At 40.5% G+C, this 12,316-nt stretch overlaps 1 long non-coding RNA gene across 1 annotated transcript; it reads right to left on the bottom strand.

The window, feature by feature from the left end:
• Positions 1-857: 857 nt before the first annotated feature.
• Positions 858-12,053, bottom strand: LOC121685701. Its single transcript, XR_006023410.1, has 3 exons — positions 11,898-12,053; positions 1,482-1,489; positions 858-874 (listed from the first exon to the last, which is right to left on the bottom strand). It is a non-coding gene; the product is annotated as an uncharacterized LOC121685701 (long non-coding RNA).
• Between the last annotated feature and the right edge of the window lie 263 nt (positions 12,054-12,316).

Below are 12,316 nucleotides of genomic sequence, written 5' to 3'. Positions count from 1 at the left end.
CCATCTCACACAATGCTAAAGTGTATCTGTTATCTGCATTGTTTTGAGGTGATCCCGTTGTGTGGTGATTGTGGTTTAGGCATTCTCTTCTCTGGTCTCTATGCAGGCCAGCCTTGCATTTGTTTCTTTCTCATAGCAGAATTTAGTGGTCTAATCATTTAACACCACCCAAATGAGCTTATTTTTTGTTGGTGGATGTAATTCACCAGCCAAGAGGAGGACAAAAACACACTTATACACACACATACACACAGGGTGAAAGTGAGAGAAAATACAAGAGTCTACATACACTTTGGATAAACAAACTTATTTTGAATGAGTCCCCTTGTGGAACAGGGCTTGGATTCTTTTGGCAGAAAGCTTCAGTAGTCCTCAAACACACACACGCATAAACACACACATAAAGACACACGCACACAAATACACACACAGTAGACATGCAGGCATACTCGTGCACACACGCACATGCACACACAGAGGCATGCACGCACAGACTTACACGCACGCACACACGCACAGGCACACACACAAGCACACGCACACAAACACGTACATGCACGCATGCACAAACACACCCACACACACATATATACTGTATATATATATATAGTATATATACACTTTTTTGATCCTGTGAGGGAAATATATACACACACACTTACAGAATATGACACACAAAAAAGGCATTGTTATTAACATGACCAGTCAAAAAACACACCAAACACACACTTTCTCTCTCCTGCTCTCTCTCACTCTGTCTTACACACAGACACACACACACAATAACACTGGCCTGCCTGTACATTGCAAACAAAGCAATGATCTGCACACACACACATGCATGCACACAAGCACAGACACACACACACACACACTACAGTAAAACCATAAAATATTTTGAAGTTATACATTACTAAAATATGCATTGATATAAATTATATTTAAGACGTTTCTGTCTATGCCAGTATTCTCACAGGAAATGTCACTTTTTGTACACAACACAGTGTGTCAAAATACAGACTGGATTTTTTTTATTTTGTATCTTCTAACATCACAGGCAAAATAAGCAGCCCCTTTGGATGCATGACCTTTTGAGAGCCATCTTGAATTGTAAATGTTTCTGTCTTAATGTTCATGACGTTGTGACAGACAGTATCTGACCAAATGCAGTTTTAGATACCGTCAATATTATTTGTGAAACCTGAAATCTTGTTCTTGGCCTACTTCCCTCTGGTTGCAGATAGAAAACTGTTGCAGTTGACATTTTCACTCATCTGCTTTCTTCATGATCTATGATCAAATAATGTTTGGTCCATGAATTAGATGGATGCTGAAATACAAAACTCATATCTTGCAGATTGATATCCACTTGTTGAAAGGCCATTTTACCTGTGAGTAACAAAGGTCAGCCACATCCAGGTTAGCTAAGCAACAGAACTGATGTGTAACAGCATTGATATGCAACCTTATGATTTTCAGACGCAATGCTCTGGAGACATGAAGAAGCCAGCATCTCCTGCATTATCTCATCCAGCAGAAACCTCCATCCATAGGAGCTGCACAGGGGTTGGTGCACCCTGGGATGTGAACCTGTGACCTCTGTATTATGAGCACCATCCTCAGACAGCCACAGAGAAGAGGCCACAGAGAAAAGCATTCCCCCCCCCGCCTTGGAGACCATCGTCAATTGCTCCCTTTGTGACTGAAAAATAGAGAGGTCACACAGTCTCTCCCAACAAAAGCATGTTGCATTCAGGCTCAGGGCAAAGCAGCAGCCCAGTGGCCAAAGGAAGATTTCTTCCTGGGGACCACTGACCATTCAGAGTATTCAATCTCTCCGATGGCAGTAATTCAAACCAACTGCTGCCAGCCAGTGCAAATAAACAATTAACCTTGTCAGTAGATCTGAGGCTGGGGACTCTATGTGTTCTTGTGGGAGCTTCAGTGGAAGACTCTCCCACTCATCCCCACTCTCTGATTCTTCATAACAGCACCGGGTTCTCAACCACCCCGTTATGTTTGTGCACTGCGGTAAGTTTCTTGCTTCTATAATCATTGTCAATGTTATTTTTATGCTGTTGTTTTTTGTTCAACTAAGATACTTGATTTTATCACAGCATTAAACTTAATTGGTCTGGTGAGGGCCTGTGGTGAAGACACAACTCTAGAAGCTCCTCATCAAGGTCAATTCAACTCCCACAGACCATAAAAGTAAATCTATATCTTATCTTTTTCATAAGTTGCTTACCAACCAGCTGAGTAAATGGAAATGAACTGCCAGGATAGTGTCTATAAATGTACTAGATAATTTACTGGATAATTACTTAATTTACTTTGTCTGTAAATTTTGCTAGAAATATAACCACACAGTACATCTTCAAGTGAAGATGCTGAACAAGTGAAGACGCTGATGCCTAGTGTATGCATCGTGAGGTGAAATATGATTGCCCTGCTATGATATCATATATTGAGATCATATTCATAAATTTGATCTGAGCATGCTTGGTCCCATTAGATTTGACAAGTAGAGGATTTCAACCTTGACCTCTACAAACATTCCAGAATGTTACCACCTAGGGTGATACCATTGAATGTGGCCTCACATTTGTCTTCTACTGTCTGATGGATTGAATCTTACTACAATATGGACACTGAGAACCAAAGCAAACCTAAGCTGGGGTTGGATTAATTACATAACCATACTTACCTATCTGTCATTGTATAAAGCCTGCTCCATGCCAAAAAAGCGGTTGTGATTGGCTCCTGGGTTTGCTGTGAATTGAAATATTGCCAGACAGATCTATAGAGCAAATTCAAAAGCGATCGCAGATTTGTCTGGGTAAACCCAGGCTAGTTAGGTATGATTTTTTGCATACGTTAGGCCTGTACGGCTGAAAAGTAGATTTTTAAAAGCTATTTTAGTCTACTTCTATAAAGTCCCAGCAACTGAAAAAAAGTCAATATCTCGCATCAGTGTTAAATAATATATTTGATATAACCAATCCCCCATTTTTAGGGTTACATTTGAGCATGTTTAATTGTGTGCTTTGGGAAGGGTAAAAAACAGCCCAGATGAAGGGTATAGCGAGTCCAAATGTGCCGGATGGTCAGGGAAACCCCTGTGGGCCGAATGGTTGATGTGATGCAGTGAAACCCTGTGATTGGCTATGCCTGGGTTTAGGGAGTTCAAATAACGTTCACATGAGGTTTTTTTTTTTTTTTTTTTTTGTCACAGACTTTGGGATTGTAACCTCAATGACAGCAACTGTCACTGTTGACTTCAAAATGCAAAGAACTCTACATTAAGTTCCAACATCATCAGTTGGAACATCGCCACCACATGCCAGTTTTCCACATGTGATATTTCTCCATTTATTACTGCAATGTAGTTGTAAATGAATGATTATTTTGATATATACCACAGCCAATTATCAAGAGAGAATACTGACATTTCCATACAAGTCCAATGCATGCACAAAACATCCTCAAAAATAAAACATCCACCCTCATTAGCCCCGCAAGCCATTGAAGCTTAGACATTTTAATGCAGGAGCTTGTCACTTGAGCCCATAGGTCTCTGCATCATGTGCTGTTGAATTTGGCTAAAGTGTGCTAGTGTCAATCACAGTGGACTGAGCTCCACTAGTGCTTGGCTGATCTGCAATTCATGACCTGCAATTCATCCTCTCACCCCTCAATTTTCCACCCTCAGTGAATTACTGTAATAAACGTCTATAAAAGCTTTACATAATAATTTTACACTGTGCACAGTAAGTTGCTACATTATCCCTGTGTGTGTGTGTGTGTGTGTGTGTGGTGTGTGTGTGTCTTTGTGTGTTACATGTGTGTGGGTGTTTCCAAGGAAGTGTATATGCTCTCATTAATCTTGAAACTTAAAGTGGCACTCAGGGGGAGATTTGCATTTAAGTGTTTGCCCATGCAAACATTCCCACATGGGAGTCTTGTTTAATGGTGGGCGTGTTATTGAACAGAATAACCTTGGTGGCGGCACACGGTTATTTATGGAGCCTCTCAGCTCAGAGAATGGTCTGTCTTAGACACACTCCACTGGCTCCTTCCCCTGCGACCAGGCATCCATTTTGTCCTAATAATGCACATGTACACTCATGCATGTCTCTCCTGTGCGACTGGCTCAGTCGTGGGCTGTCAGATGATTCCCAAGCTGTTACCAGTGGTGATGGAAATCTGGAAGCATGGTGTGTGTGTGTGTGTGTGTGTGTGTGTGTGTGTGTGTGTGTGTGTGTGTGTGTGTGTGTGTGTGTGTGTGGTGTATGTGTTTGTGTTTGTGTGACAATTCCCTTCCCTACAAACAAGCTGGTGAGAGCCTTTAAGATCTGTGAAAGACAGCCTTAAGTGATAGCTGCAATGGCCAAGGGCATCACAAACAGAATAGGGTTTGGAAACTGTGAAAGTTCACTGTCACAACCAGTCCTCTGTGTGTTATTTTATTACTGAGAAATAACTAATAATGACAACAACGTTGCTGATTTATGGCAAACCTGCTGAAGGAAATTTACCCATTTTAGTCTTTTTTAGCATCTCCAAATGTATTTGCTTGCCTGTTACTGTTATATGATTTGAGAGGTATCATAGCACAAGATCAATGTGATTGGCACAGTTGTGGTTTGTTAAGAAGTGTAGTTTCAGTAGACTAACCAGATCAAATGACTGCTGAGTAAGCAATAGCATAGGACTCAGTGCTTGAAGTAGAGAAAAAATGGTCTACCGGCCCACTTCGAGCACATTAGGACTGTGGTGTTTCCGTTCAAACTTTGACATGAGGTCACATGGACACTTGGGCTATTGTCTAAGTTGTAGAGAGGACAAACACATGGGTAACACTTTATTTTAGAGAACACATGTTAGCTACTAATACATAATCAATATGTATACCAAGAATAATTCACCTATTGAGTAAGAATAAGGCCATTATTGAATAAAGACCAAATACATATGTAACTAGATGTACCACATAGCGGTACAAAATATGACCGCCGCTCAGTCCTGTACATCCATTCCGCGAAAATAAATCATATAAATGAATTTGTCTCCATCTTCTACTCCATCCCCCACTCTTGAAACTTTTGTGTATGCTTGTTTGGAATGTGTGTTTGCGGGCCACACACAAAGTAGCCTACTGGTGCTGCAAAGGTGAATAGATTTGTAGCACTTGCCAAAAAAATTGTAGCATTGTTATAAAACCATTAAAATATCTAAACAATCACAAGTAGGGCAGTTCATCACAGTCCATCCATTGCAACTGGACTGATGAAAGGTACACCTGTAGGCTACATTGTATTTGGGAAAAGCAGAAGGTAGCAGCATAATGTATTTATTTATTTATTATTAAACAAAACAATCCCTGTCAGTTCCATGCAGTTTTCAACAGCTATCAAGAAGAGAGGTCATGTCATGGATTTTTGTGAATGTTTCTTCTTCTACATATGCATAAGTTTAGTCATCTAGTTCATATGATATTCAGCTTTATTGTCAATGCACAAATTAAATACCAGTAGTCTAAAACAAAATGCCGTTTTACCCAGTGGTGCAAATAACTGACATGTCCAAAAGGGCCTTCATGAAATGCGTTGCTAGACTGTTCATACACATTTTGACGGGCCAAGTTGAAGAGCTACTGTCCGTTATTGTTTGTGCAAATAATATGCCGATTCATGTTCCCTTGCATTTTGCAACTATGAGGTCCATGGTTAGTCTGGCTTTCGCCAGACCAAGCTCAATCTTTTAAGAAATCGAAAAGGAATCGCCGGCAGATCAGGCTGAGTTCACCCAGCCTAGCAGCCTAGCACCCAGCTTTAATTTTGCAATTGAGATATCCACGCACCAACATACCATAAAAATTTCTTCATCCTCGGTGCCACGGTTCAGGTAGTTATTTAGGAAAAACTGCATTTTTTGGGTTTCGGGGGGCCCAGCGCGGTGGGGTAGTGGCCCCCGGGGACCAAACAAAATTTTTCCGTAAAAGTGGGGCTACATACCCACCAAATTTCATGTTCCCCGGTGGTTCGGTGTCCTGGGTATCGTTGACCAAAAATTCAGGAAGTAGATGACGGGAAAAAAAAAAAAAAAAAACTTTGACAATCCCTATATGACCACTTCGCTAGCGGCGGTCATAATAATGCTTAATACAGACCGAATTGAGCACTAATACATACACATATTAGTTATGCGTTATTGACTTACATGTGTTAAAATAAAGTGTTACATGAATGTGCTGACACCTGTCAAATACAAGTTCTCTTTTTCAATAAGTCTCATATAAGTACAGCAGATAGAAGTTCAGGTACTGAACTTTGTTGCAAATGTAACAGCTATGAGTCCAATTTGATCATTAGGCTACCTCACCGGCATTCATTAAAGTATGTCATCTCCATGAGCTGTTACTTTGCCAACATATACAAATTACACAGCCCATTTGCCAGTGGTTTCAAGAAGCCATTGCACATTGTTTAGTAGCCAGTTAAGCAAATTTGTCTTGATAAGACGTCATAAAATAAGTCAAACTCTTATTAAATTCAGTTAAAATTATCTTATGAGATAGCTCTATGTAAATCTCTGCATGCTAAAAACAATACCAACTAGATTTTTTTTATTATTTTAATATAAGATTAATACTATTTTTTATAGTGAGTCTACACTATTATGGATTGCTATTGAATCCAAAACACCTCTGTCCATTTGAGAGTATTCAGATAGTATTCAAATACATGCCCAATATTACTTGCTGAAAACTCATATCATGACCATTCACTCCTGTATGTAGCTAGCTGTAGCAAAGATCTTTTTTTAATTCTAACCACAACATAAACTTTTACCCTTAAGCAATTAGTTGCATGGGTTGAAATGAAGTTAATTTTCTCTAAATCTGCATATAAAATAGCATATTAGGTCCAAAATGATCATAAACACTTGCAGATTGTGACAAATGACTCAAGCAACCCTTAGTTACTCCAGAAAGAGATAATAACCAATTTGTTTGTGAAGGGTTAGCAATGCTTGTAATTCATTGTCCACGATGGTAACGTTAGCGTCGCTAGTCATAGATATTTACACAGATGGTTTCTCGGGGGGGGGGGGGGGGTTATTACATGATGTGTATTTACAGTATGGGAATGTTTTTAAATGCTTGCAGATTTCCCTGTCTACATTAAAACATACAACTGCACATTTTAAAGGAAAACAGGATCAACAGCGTTGATCACATTGATGCAAGGTGTAATTGCACAAAAGTGTTGTGGATACGAATGAATCCAAATTAATGTAGACATGCTCTTAGTCCAGCCCCCATAAGGTGTGAGATCAGGTCTCCTTCATGTCTGCTTTAGGGCCCTAAATTAGATGGCAGGTCAAAGTGCAAAGTATCAACAAGCAACTTAGTGCCTGAACTAGACAGTATCATTTGGCTTATACGAGCTGACTCATCAGTGTTTCTTGTTATGGTAAGGAGAATCGGATAAAAATATTACTTTCTAGCACTTTCTCTTTTGCTCAACTTTACTTCACAAGTCTGTTAATTTTTGTTGTTGTTGTTGTTTTAATGAAACCGCAAGTGTTCTATAATAAGTTAGTATTTATGTATTTATTATTAAACCTCAATGGTGATTGGATTGGAGCTGTTTTGCGGCCGAGCACTCTTAGCCAAGGTATTGATTTGCATCTGCGCAACTGTGCCATACGATAACAAGGATAAGCCACTGAGGCTTGGGGCCATTACCAAGCGGCTGATGATGATGAGGCAGGCTGCCATTCAGTGGGCCAGTGAAACAGATTACCTGATTACTGTGCCACCTCCATCCTGCCAGCATTGGCTTTCTAATCCCCCACCCCACCCCACCCCAGCCCTCCACTGTCCCCCTGCAGAGAACCTGCTCGTATTGCATTGCATTTATAAAGCCAGAGCGGGAGTCAGCCAAAAACACAGGAGCTATGGCTCTGCGCGCTCTCCCTTTCTCTGTGCTCTCTCTCTCCCTCTTTCTCTCTCTCGGCTGGGGCCCTCTAATCTGGCTGTGATCGCTTTGTTATCTCCGGGGTGAGTGTACTCAGCCATGGTTGTCATTGCCGGGCTCACGGCCCTGGACTCTCTCCTGTGGCTGTGGAAATCTCCCCGCTGTTTTTCCGCTCGCGTCCTCCCTCGCCGTTCTCAAATTTCTCCTCACTGTGTTTTCTGTACAATTTCTCACATAATATGTTTTTCATTTGAACTGCCCTCCTCCACCAAAATAATTTATGTGGAGTTATCTCTTCTGGACAACTAATTATCTTTCTTTAAAAATGTTTCTACTTCTTTCATTCCAATACAACTTCCTGCATTACAGAGGGATTCGCACAGCATTTATATTCCAAACTTTACAGTGTAGCCCACTGACTTTTTAAATACTACATGATTAAATAATTCAAACATAATTTCATTAAATGGCATGTTTTGTCACCTTTGTGTCAGATGGGTTGGTTTTAATGATGTGTTTTAAGATGGCAAGTCTTGACATATAAAAAACTCTTTTGTCTTCTACATAATGAACAAAGCTAGCCTTCGTTTTGAACTACGTTTTTATGAGTGGTAGGTTGTGGCGTAAAATTATGATTGAATGATTGTAGGCTTAGCTGTTAGTTTGTTGTTCAGTTTAACATTTATCTATCAACTGTCTCTTTTACCCCCTTCTATTTCTGTTAGGTGCCGCTTCACTCTGCTACTGGAGGATCAGGGTGACTGCAATTGCTATGGATGCATACTGAATGGATGGCAGGAAAGCACAACACCCGTGAATTTCTAGATGAAGAGTGACTAAATGCACTTGCTTAACTGATAACAAGTTGTCAATGGTTATTTATGCAAGCTTGTGTAGTCTAAACCAGACATACCTAGGCCTAGCCAAATTTATCCTGGCTGTAGATAAAGCAGGATATGAATTTCCCAATATTTTGCCTGATTAGGCTAATAGTGGTTTACTGTTGTTTAATATCAACATTGTTTCAATATTCATTTTAGTGGAAATACCATTGAAATCCTGTTGATATGTAGGTAGAATTTCAACGTTGCTTCAATATTAATGAAGGGTGCAAAAGTGATGTTGCAGTGCGATGTTGATTCAAGGATTTTAACGTTGACAAAGTAGCCTAATGTTGATTAGATGACTAACATAGCCTAACATAGATTCAATGACTAATTGTTACCTGGGTGCAGAATGAGCAGTCATCAACACCAACTGAAAGCCCCGTTTTGCAGGTAGCCTATTGGCATTGCATAAAATAAGGCTTTCTTATTACATTTTCCAAAGGCCAGCTTTTGTGCTTGTGCCACAATTTCAGAACAGCTTGACGTAGACTACATGCTTACAATTTGGTGTGAACATTTGTATGGACTCAATGATGAAGTCAAATGTCAAGGTCAAACCCACCTTGACACAGCCAGACACACAAGGTTTTTTGGTAAGAGGGTTTGTATGAACTCAAAGATTAAGCGATTCAATGTTTTTTTTTTTTTTCAGTTATCTCCCCACCAACATTAAGCCAGCAGCTTTCCATCCACTATTGTAATTCCTCTGGCATTACATTTCTAGTTGCAAGATATTTTTTGGTGTATATCCAGAATACTTGTGCTCATTTGACTAAATTGTGTGCTCTTGTTTTAGTAAATTGTAATCTCATTTTAAATTTAGTTGAATGAGCGCACAATTTACTAAAATGAGCGCACATTCTCTCGCTATACAAAAATATATTGCAAAGACACCTCCTAGACTCCGTAATGTGGTAGTGTAACTTTGACTTTTGCTCCCTGTCAGATCACTTTTTTTTCAAAATGCCCTTAGTGTGTCATGTGAAGGATTAGACCACCTCTTCTATATCAATCTGAATGCTTTTTGTAGTTGTTCAATAAATGGCAAGACACCAACAAGGAGCTTTCAGTTTAGGCCTAATATTATTTATTAACTAAGATCATTTCATTAATGTGAGAAGTCCAACTATCTACCATTCTGGATAAATTGCACCAATACACAGACCAAAGCATAAGGGCTCAATGACCCTCAGCCTGTACTGAGGAATAAAACTCTTCTACAACTGGCCAAAGCACAAAGGGACATAATGTTTACCTCCAAACCCCATTCACTTGGATGTCTCTTTGTTGTTCTGCTGGTATGTTCTCCTGTCTATAACCTTTACTGTTATAGTTCTTACACACACACTATATCTGAATCCATATTCATAGTAACATCTAACCTCTCTGTGTCCATTAAGAATGGAAACCATGGCAATACAGGGCACATACCGCATGCGTCTTTTGCCCCTCCATTTCCTTTAACATCTACTATTGCTGTGTTTGACCTGAGTCGACGTTGGTGTTTATGTAAATAAATGAGACAATTCTTTTTTGTCAATGATAATCTAAGAAGATATTACATTACTGTATATGTGCTACAGAGATATCAAAAGCACTACTCGCTAGTCGCTGCAGGTCTTTGATATGCCCTGACAAACATATGGTTTGTTACTGGGGATTATGATATGCAAGCAAGACTTGAATCACATATGCATCTCTCTCTCTCTCTGTTTTCTTTCTAGGGAATAATTCCAGACAGGATTAGTGGTTCCTCTGGCAGTTAATTTGATAGCCAGGCAAAAATGTATTTTTTTAAAATGCGGAGCTACTCTGTCAAGACAACTCATTATGGTGGACTGACATCTTGCTGTTCTGTAATTGTGCACCAGAAGACAACAGGCTTACTCATATTAATTCTCCCCTTGAACAATTAAGCCAAATACAATTATATTCATCAGGCACAATGACATCCCTGGGTCTCCCCCTCTCCCGATGTAGGCATACCCCAGGAACTACTCACGTGACAGAAAGACAGCCCTTTCTTCCAGTCACCAACAGGACCGGTGGTCGGACTCGCTTAAATATGGATGGCTGACAAGTGAAGGTCAGACACACATCAGTCCAGCCTGTTCGGGTTTGGCGCTTGGGTGGAAGAGCTTCCTGTCTGTGTGGATTCATGGGACACATGGAGTGCTATTACACTTTCAGGCCTTTTCACTTTTCCCATCAGACACGGGATTCTCCATCATCAAGCGGGGCACCATTAGTGTGTCTCCTGCTTAATGGACTTGTCGGATGGCGGCAGACGGACAGAAGACAGATGGTAAATATGGTGGGAAAAGGATTGGCAAAGCTCAGCGTTAGACAATGGGGTTCTTTCCTCATCCGACATTGATTCAGCCCTCAGAGGAAAAAGATGCCAATCCCCCCTGATCTTGTCAAGAGAGACTCTCCAGGTCAAAATTGTCTCGATCCAATTTCTCAAAAGAGATGCTTAGGGATGATTTTAAAATGTAGCCGTGTCAGAGAAGGGCTGAAGGATGGGGGCTTCCATCCGATTTGTCAGTCAGTGTGTGCAAATGGATTCTTGTCTTATGTACAGTAATTACTCAGGTCAATGCATGGATACTGTAGGTTCCTTTATGTCATTAGAAGAACATTCCAGTTTACGGAGAAATTTGATAATGATAGATTTTCATGTGATTGTGGCAAAATGTCACTGCTTACCTGAAAATGCATTCCATCAAGAAGTTCATGAGGGATACAAGAACATCAATATTAGCCAGGGAGCATGGGGCTTGAAGCACACACAAGACCAACCCATTCCTCTCCCCTCCCCCCATGCCCAAGATCAATAGGTAACAAAGTTGATTGAAGTAACTACAGTCTGTGTGTAGGAGGCTGGCTGACAGGCCCCTGCTAAGGCTCCGGCTGCTCCAGTCTTGCAGATTAATGAGTCACCCGTTCTCACCAACAGAGCCTGCAGCAGAAACGGGACATATGAGCATCCAGAAGAAGAAGAAGCAGTAATAACGACACACACACACACACACACACACACACACACACACACACACACATTTAAATTCTTTATTTTGATTAGAAGATAAGCATATATCATGGCATAATCCAAATTTGATAGAAAGGTGTACAACAGCAGCCAATATCCCAGTCCATTATGCACATTAGGGGTAAAGGTGGCACCTACGCCTCCCTATGTAGAGGCTACCAATTACTGCTGACACACACACACACACACACACACACACAGTATGTATTCTATCAGCACTGGAGGGGTAGTGAAACAGTGGCCCTTTAAAAGCGTCTCTCTCCTATTCCATCTTTGCCTTCCCAGCAAAGGTTAAGCTTTTTTTCCTGTAAGGCCTCGAGAGGAGGGAAGAGAGGAGGAGACGTAAGGACTTATGGACAGTGCTAATGGAAAGGGCTGGGTAATGAGCGGTA

The sequence above is a fragment of the Alosa sapidissima genome, chromosome 16 (genome assembly GCF_018492685.1).
Source record: "Alosa sapidissima isolate fAloSap1 chromosome 16, fAloSap1.pri, whole genome shotgun sequence".
NCBI classification, from domain to species: domain Eukaryota; kingdom Metazoa; phylum Chordata; class Actinopteri; order Clupeiformes; family Clupeidae; genus Alosa; species Alosa sapidissima.
Note: the sequence above shows the minus strand (reverse complement) of the source record. Positions and strands in the feature narration are given on the sequence as shown.